The sequence below is a fragment of the Notothenia coriiceps genome, unplaced genomic scaffold (assembly GCF_000735185.1).
Source record: "Notothenia coriiceps isolate Sejong01 unplaced genomic scaffold, NC01 NC01_scaffold00000666, whole genome shotgun sequence".
NCBI lineage: Eukaryota > Metazoa > Chordata > Actinopteri > Perciformes > Nototheniidae > Notothenia > Notothenia coriiceps.
In genome coordinates, this window is record NW_011333367.1 from 155002 (window position 1) to 166182 (window position 11181).

Consider the following 11181-nt stretch of genomic DNA (forward strand, 5'->3'; position numbering starts at 1 on the left):
TCCAGGACCTTTTCCCTCTCTAACCTCTCGAGGTTTTATTATAGGGAAACGGTTTGTAGAGTGGCTTAGACAGGCCGGGGAGTGTTACGATTCGTAGACACAGCGTACCTCCCTATCTCTCATCAATTTCCAACTAAGGCTCCAGTGGGGACCTTGTCCCCTGAGTGTGCCTCTCCACCTTTGTTTCTTACTCTCTTACTTGCTACCCTTTGCCCTCAACCTGGGAGTGCTTGTTCTTCCGTCTGTCTGTCTGTGTCTGTGTATTCTCTTGTTCCGATTAACCCAGCCAAATGTTTTTCTTGTTTTGTGTCTCTGCGCCGGGATCTGGAGTCGAGACTGATCTTCTTGCTGTGGTCCTGTGTCCTGGATCCTCTATCCTGAGTTCTGGATTAAATCGTGAACTTCGGGTCGTGGCTAAACCTGTCTCTGCAGTCCTGCCTGGGTCTCGTCATGCTGCCTCCCTGAAGGCTCCCACAGGATTGTAGTTGACATCTTCGTAGATTCATCTTCTTATTACAGACACATGCATTTCCTAACATTTGGACTAACTATGCTTTAAAATGTATTATCTCTTCGATTTACACACGGCATTATTGCACGTCTGTCCGTCCTGGGAGAGGGATCCCATCCCTCCTCTGTTGCTCTCCCTGAGGTTTCTCCCATTTTTTCCCTTTATAATGTGGGTTTTCTCCGGAAGTTTTTCCTTGTACGATGTGAGGGTCTACGGACAGAGGGTGTCGTTTTTTCTCATACTGATATTCTGAACAATCTGTGCTGTTGTATTAGCTGTAAAGTCTCTCTGATGTAGGCTATTTTTATTATATGTACAGCACTTTGGCTCGACCAAAAATCGTTATAAATGTGCTATATAAATACAACTTGATTTGATTTGATTATTTATATTCCTATATTGAAGATATTTTAATTGGATCTAATTGTGTGTAGCACTTGACACTTCATAGCATTTTTTCTTTTGAAAAATATGAAACATTTTAATACAGAAATTCACAACATGACATGCTTTCACTGTACAATATTTCTTACAATTCTACATAGAACCACATGCAGTGTGTTTTCCCAAGCTTAGCCTGAAGAACTGGACAGCGAACTAAAAAAATATTTTTTGCAAACTTAAAAAGAATCTACTGCACATAAATATTTGATCTTGAAAAAAGAAGATGAACATTGATGTATGCCTTAGAGTACAGGTGGATGAAAGCCTTTCGTAAAAACATTGGTGAGTATCTTGCTGAACTTATGTCTGAAAACTAACAAAGATATTTTTCTTTCATGGTTACATGTGTCCAATATCCTTGTACTTCATCTACATGTGAGTGAGTGGATGTGCACAATAAATTCACGGATGACTGTAGGCTGCTTTCCCATTATTTTTGATCAAACATATTCACACTGTAAGTCCAAGCTAACAATGTAACAAGAACTACAATTTCAAGGTGCTCATCAGTAACACCACACTGAGAGAAACGGTCATTTATCCCTTTACATGAGCAGCTAAGAGTCGAGATGGAAGCTGTTGTTTGTCTCATAGTCCACACTCCTGTAAGAGGGCATGCTCCTCTCCAGTTTGACCATATCACAACCACATCCTCAGCAGCAAGAGGCTGAGCAGTGCACAGATGTACTGGAGTGTGCCTGGATACCAGGAGGGGGCACTGTTACATAGGTCCGAGTCACAGCAGTGGATGCGCACCCCTGGAAGCTCATGTTGCTGGCAGTGTCTGGATGTGGCACAACCGCTGGTCAGGACGATACCCAGGGCCGCTGGAGGGAAGAAGGGGAGAGACAGTCTGTCAGAGAAGAGTGACACGCTGGTGTTTGGCTCAGCAAGAAAAAAAAGCACAAGTAAGCACCAAATACTGCAAGTGTGTAATGAGGAAGTCGTTTAAAGATCTTATGCATGGGCACACTCCACAGGATAGGTCTTTACGGCAGAGCAGTCTGGAAAGAATTTTAGAAATAGCACATGTTGTACTTTTAAACAGTAGCTTGGAGATGCATTGTAAAGAAAAAGAAAAGCGACAAACAATGACATGTTGGCATTCAAGTATAGCATTTCAAACATAAACCTAAATCCACACGGTCACCTATTATGAATCCTCACTTCGTAACAGGGCTGAAATAGAGGGGTATGAGGCACTCTGCAATGGGTGATCTGTTTGGTATTTTGAGCAAAAAACTCCAGAGACATGTTTTGTATAGATATGGCCCTATAATATATTGTTCAAATATAGTATAATATGGGAGCTTTAAGTAATAGCTGGAAATCATTTTGGGTTGTCATCTAGCTTGTATCCTAAAAGCTTACAACCAATTAAATTGCACTGCACAATTTGAATATTAAAGCGGTACTTGGCATGAGATCATTCTAAATAATTGGAAGCCATAATTCAGCTTCTCCACCCTATTTTTCAAATACCATAGTTTATATAATGAGATTTGAATGATCACCTTCTTGCCCTCAATTAGCACCTGACAACACCTCTGTCATTTGTAATCCGCTATACAGATGAGTGATCAGGTATACTAGGAGACGACAGCAGGGCCAATCTAAAAATAACAGCCTGGCTTCTTCATTCAAATAATGATGATCATTGTTAGTCTAGCCTGTCTTTGTTTTTGCTCATGATGAATCTTTATTTTGGAGTTGGAGGCAACAGAGGAATGAGATGACATCAGGAGAGGAAGGATCTCGTTATGGATTAAATACAGATGTGCTGCATTTGAAAACAAAAGAGACTCTAAGACTCTTATGGAATTTGGCCAGCATCTGTTAGATTTTGGATTGGTGGGGTCACATGAAGATTACCGGGCTGACGGGCCACAAATAAGTGACAAGACACTGCTTTGAGACTTTGATCGACAAGTGCTTGTCATACGTTTCTGATGGGCTGTTGTCAGTCGTTTTCTGAGCTTGCTGTTTCTCTGAGCGGCTGGAAAAAGGTGCCTCATCAGCTCCTTTCAACATGAGTGGATCCCTTAGACATCAAGCAACAGCTGGATAATCCACGCTTCTGTGGATATCAGCAGAACTACTCAGACCATCACTCTCCTGTCCCGGGTGTCCACATCCTCCATTTGACTTAACATCAAACAAGAAATGACTTTTTAATTTACTCATGATAGCACACCAAAGGAGGGTTATGTAACTGTCATCAGTGCCGGGAGCAATATATTCACATCAGCGGACAAAGAACAGAAAGTATTATTAAAAATGATTATGCCAATATCCAGTGGCAGGCCAGAGTGAATTCATCATGGTTTGATAATGTTCCACTCGACCATGAATATTCTTCAAACAAATAGCTCTGCGAATAGAGGATAATATGATTTCATTTTATTAGTCATGTGTGATTGGTCATGGAGGTGTACTCACTGCTCTCTGTCTTAATGCAGAAGCGGTGTTTGAAGCCTTTGTGTGAGTGGGTGCAGGTGATGACTTCTGGGTTGGAGCAGCCCACGTCCACATACTTCTGGCCCTGGATGATGTTGCAGCCATAGCACTGCAGCCCCTGGACTGTAATGGACACACAGAACACGAATGATTACTTGTTACGGTAAAATGTATGATGATTTACCTTTTTCATGCAAAGTTAATGGGGTTCATAAGCACTGGAACATTTTAAAGAAATAACATACACAGGGACTATGGTAGCCCCTGCAACTCCTCACACCATTGTTATGATTAACAATATTATCATTTTTGTATACTGTTCCTCTGTTACCTTAGATTCTTGAGCGAAAACATGATTTCTCTTGAAAGCCTCCACTATAATTGAAACATTCAAAAGTGGGGAAAAGTCTTGATGAATTGAAGGAAATGGAGGACTTTAAAAACAGCATCTTAGTCCTTCTTGAAGCGATGCAGTGCATGAACAGTATTTTAAAGATTTGTCTGTTCCCCTGAAAGCAGTATCATGCATCATTTCAAAGGCATCAAGATTCCCTTTAAATATTTTGCGGTTAAAAAAAACCCCGCAAAATGCATTTGGAGTTGGATATTTGGTCTAACTCCTGACGGTAATCAACTATACACCAAAACCAAAATCAACTCATTCTCTTCTTTTCTTTTCTCTTCTCTTCTACTTTCCTTTTATTTTCTTTGTTTTTCTTCTCCTCTCTTCTCCCCTGTGAATCACCCTAGTGAGCCCCATCCCCATGCTGTTTGTCTGCCAGCTCCAGTTTGTGATCTGAAAGCCTTGTCTCTACCACACACCACCTGATAAGTGGCGTTGTGGAAGCTACACCGCAGAAGGGACTCGAGAGGGACCAAATAAACATGCGGCTCAGATTATGCTGTTTGCTTTTTCCTTCTCAACTGATGCCTTAAAACATTAACATAACCATTTGCCAAAATATGTTTTCTCCATTTGCTGCTGAATGAGGAGCTGGCACATATAGTGGGTCATCATACAATGGGGATTAAAAGCAAATCATTTTTTTTACAAAAAATGTCTCTCATCTTTAGTTCCCTCTTCTCCAAAGCCACTGTCCCACTCTCTGAAGAAAGTAAGACTAAGCTTCAACAAATCTAACAGAGCTTAAAGGGATTTTCTGCAAATTCAGCCCCCCGACACACCTGCTGAACTTCGAAATCCAGCTCACAAGATGGAAGATCAGCTTGGCTGAAACCAATCCTCCCTCTTTATCTGCGCACCCCTCTGGAATCTGCAGGGCAGAAAGCGAATGGAGCCTCCCGCCGACTCTGCTCGGTTAAATAGCTGAGCAAAAGCTCTGATGGAGCTTTCAGGAGCAAACTAATCCTGGGAAAATGCTCTTACAAAATCACTTTAGAAATCTGCTGGAATCAATGTAAAGCCTCACAGGGACAGAGGGCACATGCCAGCCTTTACGGGATGTGTCATACTCTCCTGCTGATGATACTCCATGAACATCTCTTATAAATATTGGAGTATGTCATTACAGCCGGGTAATGGTTGTGATCATACCAAGCAGTGGAACAGTAATTTACATCTGGCAAACAAGCTGAATGATCAATTCACTGTGATGTCCTTACACACCGCACACACATTTGTCAACATAATGAGGACATGTATTGGAAAGACATTCAGCTTTCCTGGCACAAGGCAATTTTTGCAGAGCCATTTGCATTTTAACATTGAGTAACTTACATCCATTACACTATTATAAGCAGTATGCATGTTGTATTAGAAACATTTTCAAGAAGACAGCTGGAGAGAAAAAGTAAGGAGCCTATGCGACAAACAAAAAGGATTTTAGGGAATTATCATAAATACATTTTGATATCATTTAGGAGAGGTTATACTGCTTGTGTGTTTCATTTTAAATTGTTATGTTTTGCTTTTGAATAAGAACTTAGGTCATGCTCAAAATGGCAGCATTTTTAGGGCACCATTAACATATTAGAGACTAATTATGATAGCAAGGTGATTACTGTAATCAAGCAATAGGTACATTTTACTTACTGTGTGCTATTATGGTATAAATTAGAAGTGCTTTGGTGATGTTTATTTGAAGGTTAAGGTTAATTAAAACAATGTTGTAGTGTTAACATTACCTTTTTTCCATTTTAATTGTCGACATTATATTGTTTATGTTATGTTAAATGCATTTATATCCATGCTTAGCTATTTTTGCCTCATGAAAGTTCCCCAATTGATCATGATTAGTCTGTTGAGCAGATTGCTTCTAGTCTGGAGGTGGGATCAGAGGTCAACTGACTCAGACCAAACACAGCAATATGAATCAAGCAAAACAACATCTCAGCACGCAACATCCCCCTTTTTCTTTTTGCTTTGCCTCGAGTGTGACAAAGGTCGAAGCCAAGCCAAAACAAGTCAATGGCTATTGCTCAATGGGGAAATTTAGTTTGACAGCTACGGATATCATAGGCATAGATTTGAACTCCCTAGGTTCAATAAAATGCAGAACAAAGGCATACTTATTCTAATCCACTTTCATCAATCATATTTATGTAATCCTTTAATTTGGTTTAGGTTTGGAACATTCACTAGCCTATTTTCATTAGTTGATACTGCTGCGTTGTTTAAAAGTTTGCACGTCTACATTTTTTATTCTACTTTCAGTATACTTACATTTAATTTGTTTACCTCATACCAACCTCTACAGATTTTACGTTAGGCTTGACTGTAAAAGGCTGTTATACATACACACACGCACGCACGCACACACGCACGGATGCACGCACGCACGCACGCACAAACACACACACACACACACACACACACACACACACACACACACACGTCTATGCACTAAACATGTCTACATACATTTCAATACCGAAATCTCCCCTACTTACCTTGTTTAAAGCAGACACCCCAAACCAAGATAAATCCAAGCCCATACACCAGCCAGGTATGTAAAGTCATGGATGCAGCACAGTGGTGGTGGTTGGTGGTCTGTGCTGGATGGGAGAGAGTTAGAGATTTCCTCTGCTCTCATCTAATAATCCACCAAACCAGACAGATAGAGAGAAACCTATATATATACCAATATCCCACTTTCCAAAGCCTGAGCAGCCCGATGTCTCCCTCCAGCCCAGCTTCAGCGGTGCGCGAGTTAACTGCCTGTGAGTGTCCAGTGAGAGGGGGAGCCAACTATCCAGGCAGTCAGTCAGCTCAGGAGCAGGCAAAGAGACGGGGGGGAGGAAGCTAAATGAGTGGAGGAACTAAATAAATGACTTCCTTAACGAGCTCCTCGCGTCCTGAGTAGGAGAAGCTGGTGGAGCTTGTGGTTTGATTACAAAAAGGAAATCTCATCTAAAAAAAGCATCACCTTCTCTCATCACAGATATGAAAATAAACAAGTGAATGTGGTCCTTTTTCCAGAAAGGGGAAAATACATTAATCAGGATTAAATCCCGATAATTCATCGCTTCTAATAATAGCTCTATCACAACGTGATAAAAGCCTAGGTGCTGGGGCTGGGACACGGGGGCCAAGGGGGCCAGGTTTATTTATGAGTGTGTGCATGTGTGTGTTTCTCAGAGAGGGACCATTGCCAAATGACACACACACTTCCCCAATAGGGCAGGTTATCTCTGCTCTGTGTATCACTGAGCTCGCACACTGGAGAGAAAATTCTATCTAATCAAGAATTAAAGAGTAAATCCTTTCTTAGAGACTGTAATGCCAGAGGATAAGGCAGGCTTTGCGCTAAGCCCTCTTTCCCTCCCCAACCAAAGCAACATATGGTCCTGGATGATAGATGGCTGCCAATGATCACTGTCATTCATATAAAGACATATTTAGAATGGCGAGTGCAGATTTTTTCTATATAAATTTTGATTACAGTGGAATCTAGACACGCATGCTTTTTCATTACAGCTCATTTACAAAACAAAGATTGACATTGTGCAGATTTTTCGTTGTATCTCTGCATGCCTCTTTGTATTTGTAAGTGTGTGCAGCTGTGTGTGAGTTGTCTCTTCTTCTTGCTGTGCTTTTATTTATGAGTCACTGTTTGTGTGTGAGTGTGTGAAAGAAAAACAGGGCGAGAGAAGAGAAATGTCAGCAGTGGGTGCTATCTGTGTGAAGCATATGGTAGGTAGAATGGTCATGTGGACAGTTCTGTGTGTATGTATGTGTGCATAAAGAAGTAAGGGGGAAATATGCTGTTTTAAGCTGTGCTCTAATCAATATTTGTGTGTGTGTGTGTGTGTGTGTGTGTGTATAGTTGGACATTTTGAAAAAAATACACTTATTCACTTTTTTAAAACGACAACATTGATTCCCTCTCAATGCTATCTATCTTCTTTTCTCACTCTCTGCCAGAAAGTAAAAAATAATCATATTTCCCAAGAAGCAAATCTTTTGCTTGATCATGAACTCTAAAAGAACACATCTCTTACACACTCACAAAAATACACACCCACACAGCCGCACAATTCAACCTCCAGAGATTAGGAGTCGTCATGGACATGGGTGATGAATCTATTATGGGAAATGTTCTTATTGCATCAACACAGCCAAACTGAGTGGTGTGAAGCATGAAAGAGGAGTCCTTGTAATGTTCCCAATGCTGATGTGCACATGCAGTTTTTGTCTCGACCTTTTCCCTCTTTCCCCATCTTACTGTCCTTGTTCATTTAAATTCTGCTGAGCTGCTTGAGCTCTCAGTGATAAAGACATGAAAAGAGAGTGAGGGAAGGATGAATTCGGAGGGGGAAGAGGAAGTCCGACAGTACAATGATGAAAGTGAGACTTCCCCAAGCTGCTCCTGACTTATCTTATGACACACAATAGCTGCTTTAAATACCCTTGAAGTCCCCCGTGGTGGCTCTCTTGGAGTGGCAGTGACAAGAATAGAGAAAGCTACATGGCTTTAAATTCTTTATGAAATTGCAATTAAGACACCAGAAGAAGAGCTGAGCCCGAGGCTGTGCAAGCAACGACCAAAACGAAACAACAAGGGTGTGAGGAGGGGAAATACATGAAAAGTTCATTCTTCTATGTGGGCATTAATTCTGGGGGTCTGTCACCGCATATTACCCTCCCCTAAAAGTGTAGAGGAGATGAAACTGGAATTGGCCATTAAGTCTTGCGTATTAACCACAGCCCAGTGGGTATCTGCAGCTTTAATGAGCAGTAATCCACTACTGTTTGACCACATACTCTTCAGCGGGGGGAAAATACTCTCCAGGCTTTTGCAGCTAAATCAAAACAAAAGTCTAGAAATTGCATGAAGATCAGCAACTTGGGTCTCTCTGTGACTTTGATGCTCCACCAGTTCTGCCTGAAATCCTCAGGGGTCTCTTTTGCTTCCCTCTAGGCAGGGACGTGCACACATAGACTCTAGGTAGTGCTTGAGCACCTGCCCGTTTTGCCCTCTGGACAGCAATGTGCCATTTTGAAAGTTCGTTTTTTACAGTTATTATTATTTATTTTTTACAGTGTACTGTATGTGGCTCATGGTAACATCGATCAATTCTGGATTAAAAGCTTCTAATATATACAACAATGCCCCAAATGCGCGTTGTAATTTTGTCAGACATCCCCACCCGTGCCCCGCGGCACTCCCGTACGTGCCCTGGCTGCAGCCCCTCCCTTCTCTGCTCTCAACGTGAACGCGCAGCACGCAGAGCAGACAGTCACTCAGTCAGACAGGCCACACGGCTGGTGTGTGGTGCAGCTGCACGCAGCAACACGATTAAAAGTGCCCTAGTGACGACCAATTAAGTAACCACCAGGTAACAAATACAACGAGTGTATTGTTTAATCCCCTAAATCAGATGCCAAACTAAACTATAACTTCACTTCTTTTCTTGCATCCATCCATTTAGTCTCGTTGTGCACTTTGCAATTACGACATACAAGATGTGCCTTTTATAAATCTCACACTACTAAGGCAGACGGCGGTTCCACCAGGGGCGTCAATCCCGGGGGGGGGGGGGGTTTCGTCCCCCCCTAGCTTCAGATTGGACCCCCCTAAGTCATTTAGAATAATAAAAATAAATGTTAAAATAATTAATTTTTTGATAATAAATCAGTAAAATCAGGCAAAAATAAGAATTAAATAACATTACCCTAACCTAACCCTAACCCTAAAACTGAAATAAAGTAACCAAAAACCGAAAAGAAACGAACAAAATCCGCCATTATCCGGCAAATTTTCGCGCACAATTTCGGAGCGCACAATTTCGCCACGACGACTCAGAAGGTGCCCTTTTTTTTTCTCTTGAGCACCTGCCCCTATAAATGTCTGTGCACGCCACTGCCTCTAGGGACAGTTTTTATGCTTTTGTCACATGTCCCGTGATTATCGCCTTACTGCTGGCATTTGCTGTAAGATTAACTGCTGGAGCCTCGAAGGGAAACTGCCTTTTAGCACCCAGAATATCAAGTAATTGAAAATCTGACCGGATGTATTTGCCTCTGCAGTTTAACACTAAAGGGAGTGCAAAGCCGGATTCTCCTTATAAAGCAAAGGAGACTTCTCAGCAAAAGGCTAAGCTCCAGTTGAGGAACAGTAAGCACTTCTGAGTTTAGCTTTATTACCCTTTAAATATTGGTCCCCAGAATGTCTTTAATGTACTGAAGCATTTTATTCATGTACTCAAAATGCGATCCAATGTGTTTTTGCACTGTAATATTTAGACATATTGTAACATATATTAACACAATTTACTCACATATCAGCTTGTTTCTTGCCATGTCTGCACTCAATTTTGCAATGCAGGAGCATAGATAATACCAGTATCACACCAAACATCCTTAAGTTATTCTTGCTGACACTTTCTTAAAGGATTGCAAAACCAGTCAATGGCAGTTTACTGACCTAATAAACCACACTCTCCCCTGATGGTTATATGGAGAGTCCGCAGAAACTACCAGGCTAACATAATTATTCGTCCTCTCAAGCATGTAAGCGCTGCTCCTTTCAAAGTCTTATCAGCCCGTGGCATCTGAAGGCGCAGAGTCCAATCAGTGGCCTTGTATTTTGTGCATGGATGCTCTGTCTGTCTCCCTGCCTGGCAGCCCTAAGGTTAAAGCCCAGAGGACTTTCTAACCATCTGCTGCTGTCACTGGGGGTGGCACTATCACGTTCGCAGTGCCATGCCAGCCCAATGAGCCCAAGAGGCTTTGACCCTCCCTTCAACTGCCCTGAGACCTACTGTCTCCCTCAGCAGGTTATTCACAGATGCACGATGCACACTGGTTGCTAATCTAGTGGCATATTCTCTATTGGTTAGTACAGAACAGTACTGGGTTCGATTTAAAGGTCACATATTATGCAAAATCCACTTTTTCATGTCTTTTATACATAAACATGTGTCCCCTTTGTGTAAAGAGATTCTGAAAGTTTCAGGAAAAAAGATTCGCTCTCTTTTTGTCCTGATGCTGAGGCGCAGTGGTCTAGTGCGTTGGTGACCGGATCACAGGAGCACAGATTCAAACCCCACTGCAGTCAGCATGTCGTTGTGTCCCTGGGCAAGACACTTCACCCTAAATTGCTCCTGTGGGGATTGTATAGAGTATGTAAGTCGCTTTGGATAAAAGTGTCTAACAAGTAACACATAATGCAACATGTAATGTAATGCAATATAAAAACCTGTCTGAAAATGAGCTGATCAGATTTTGGCTACTTTATGAAGTCATAACGATTTGTTGGCTTGTATAACCACGTCTATGCACTAAACATGTCTACATACATTTCAAT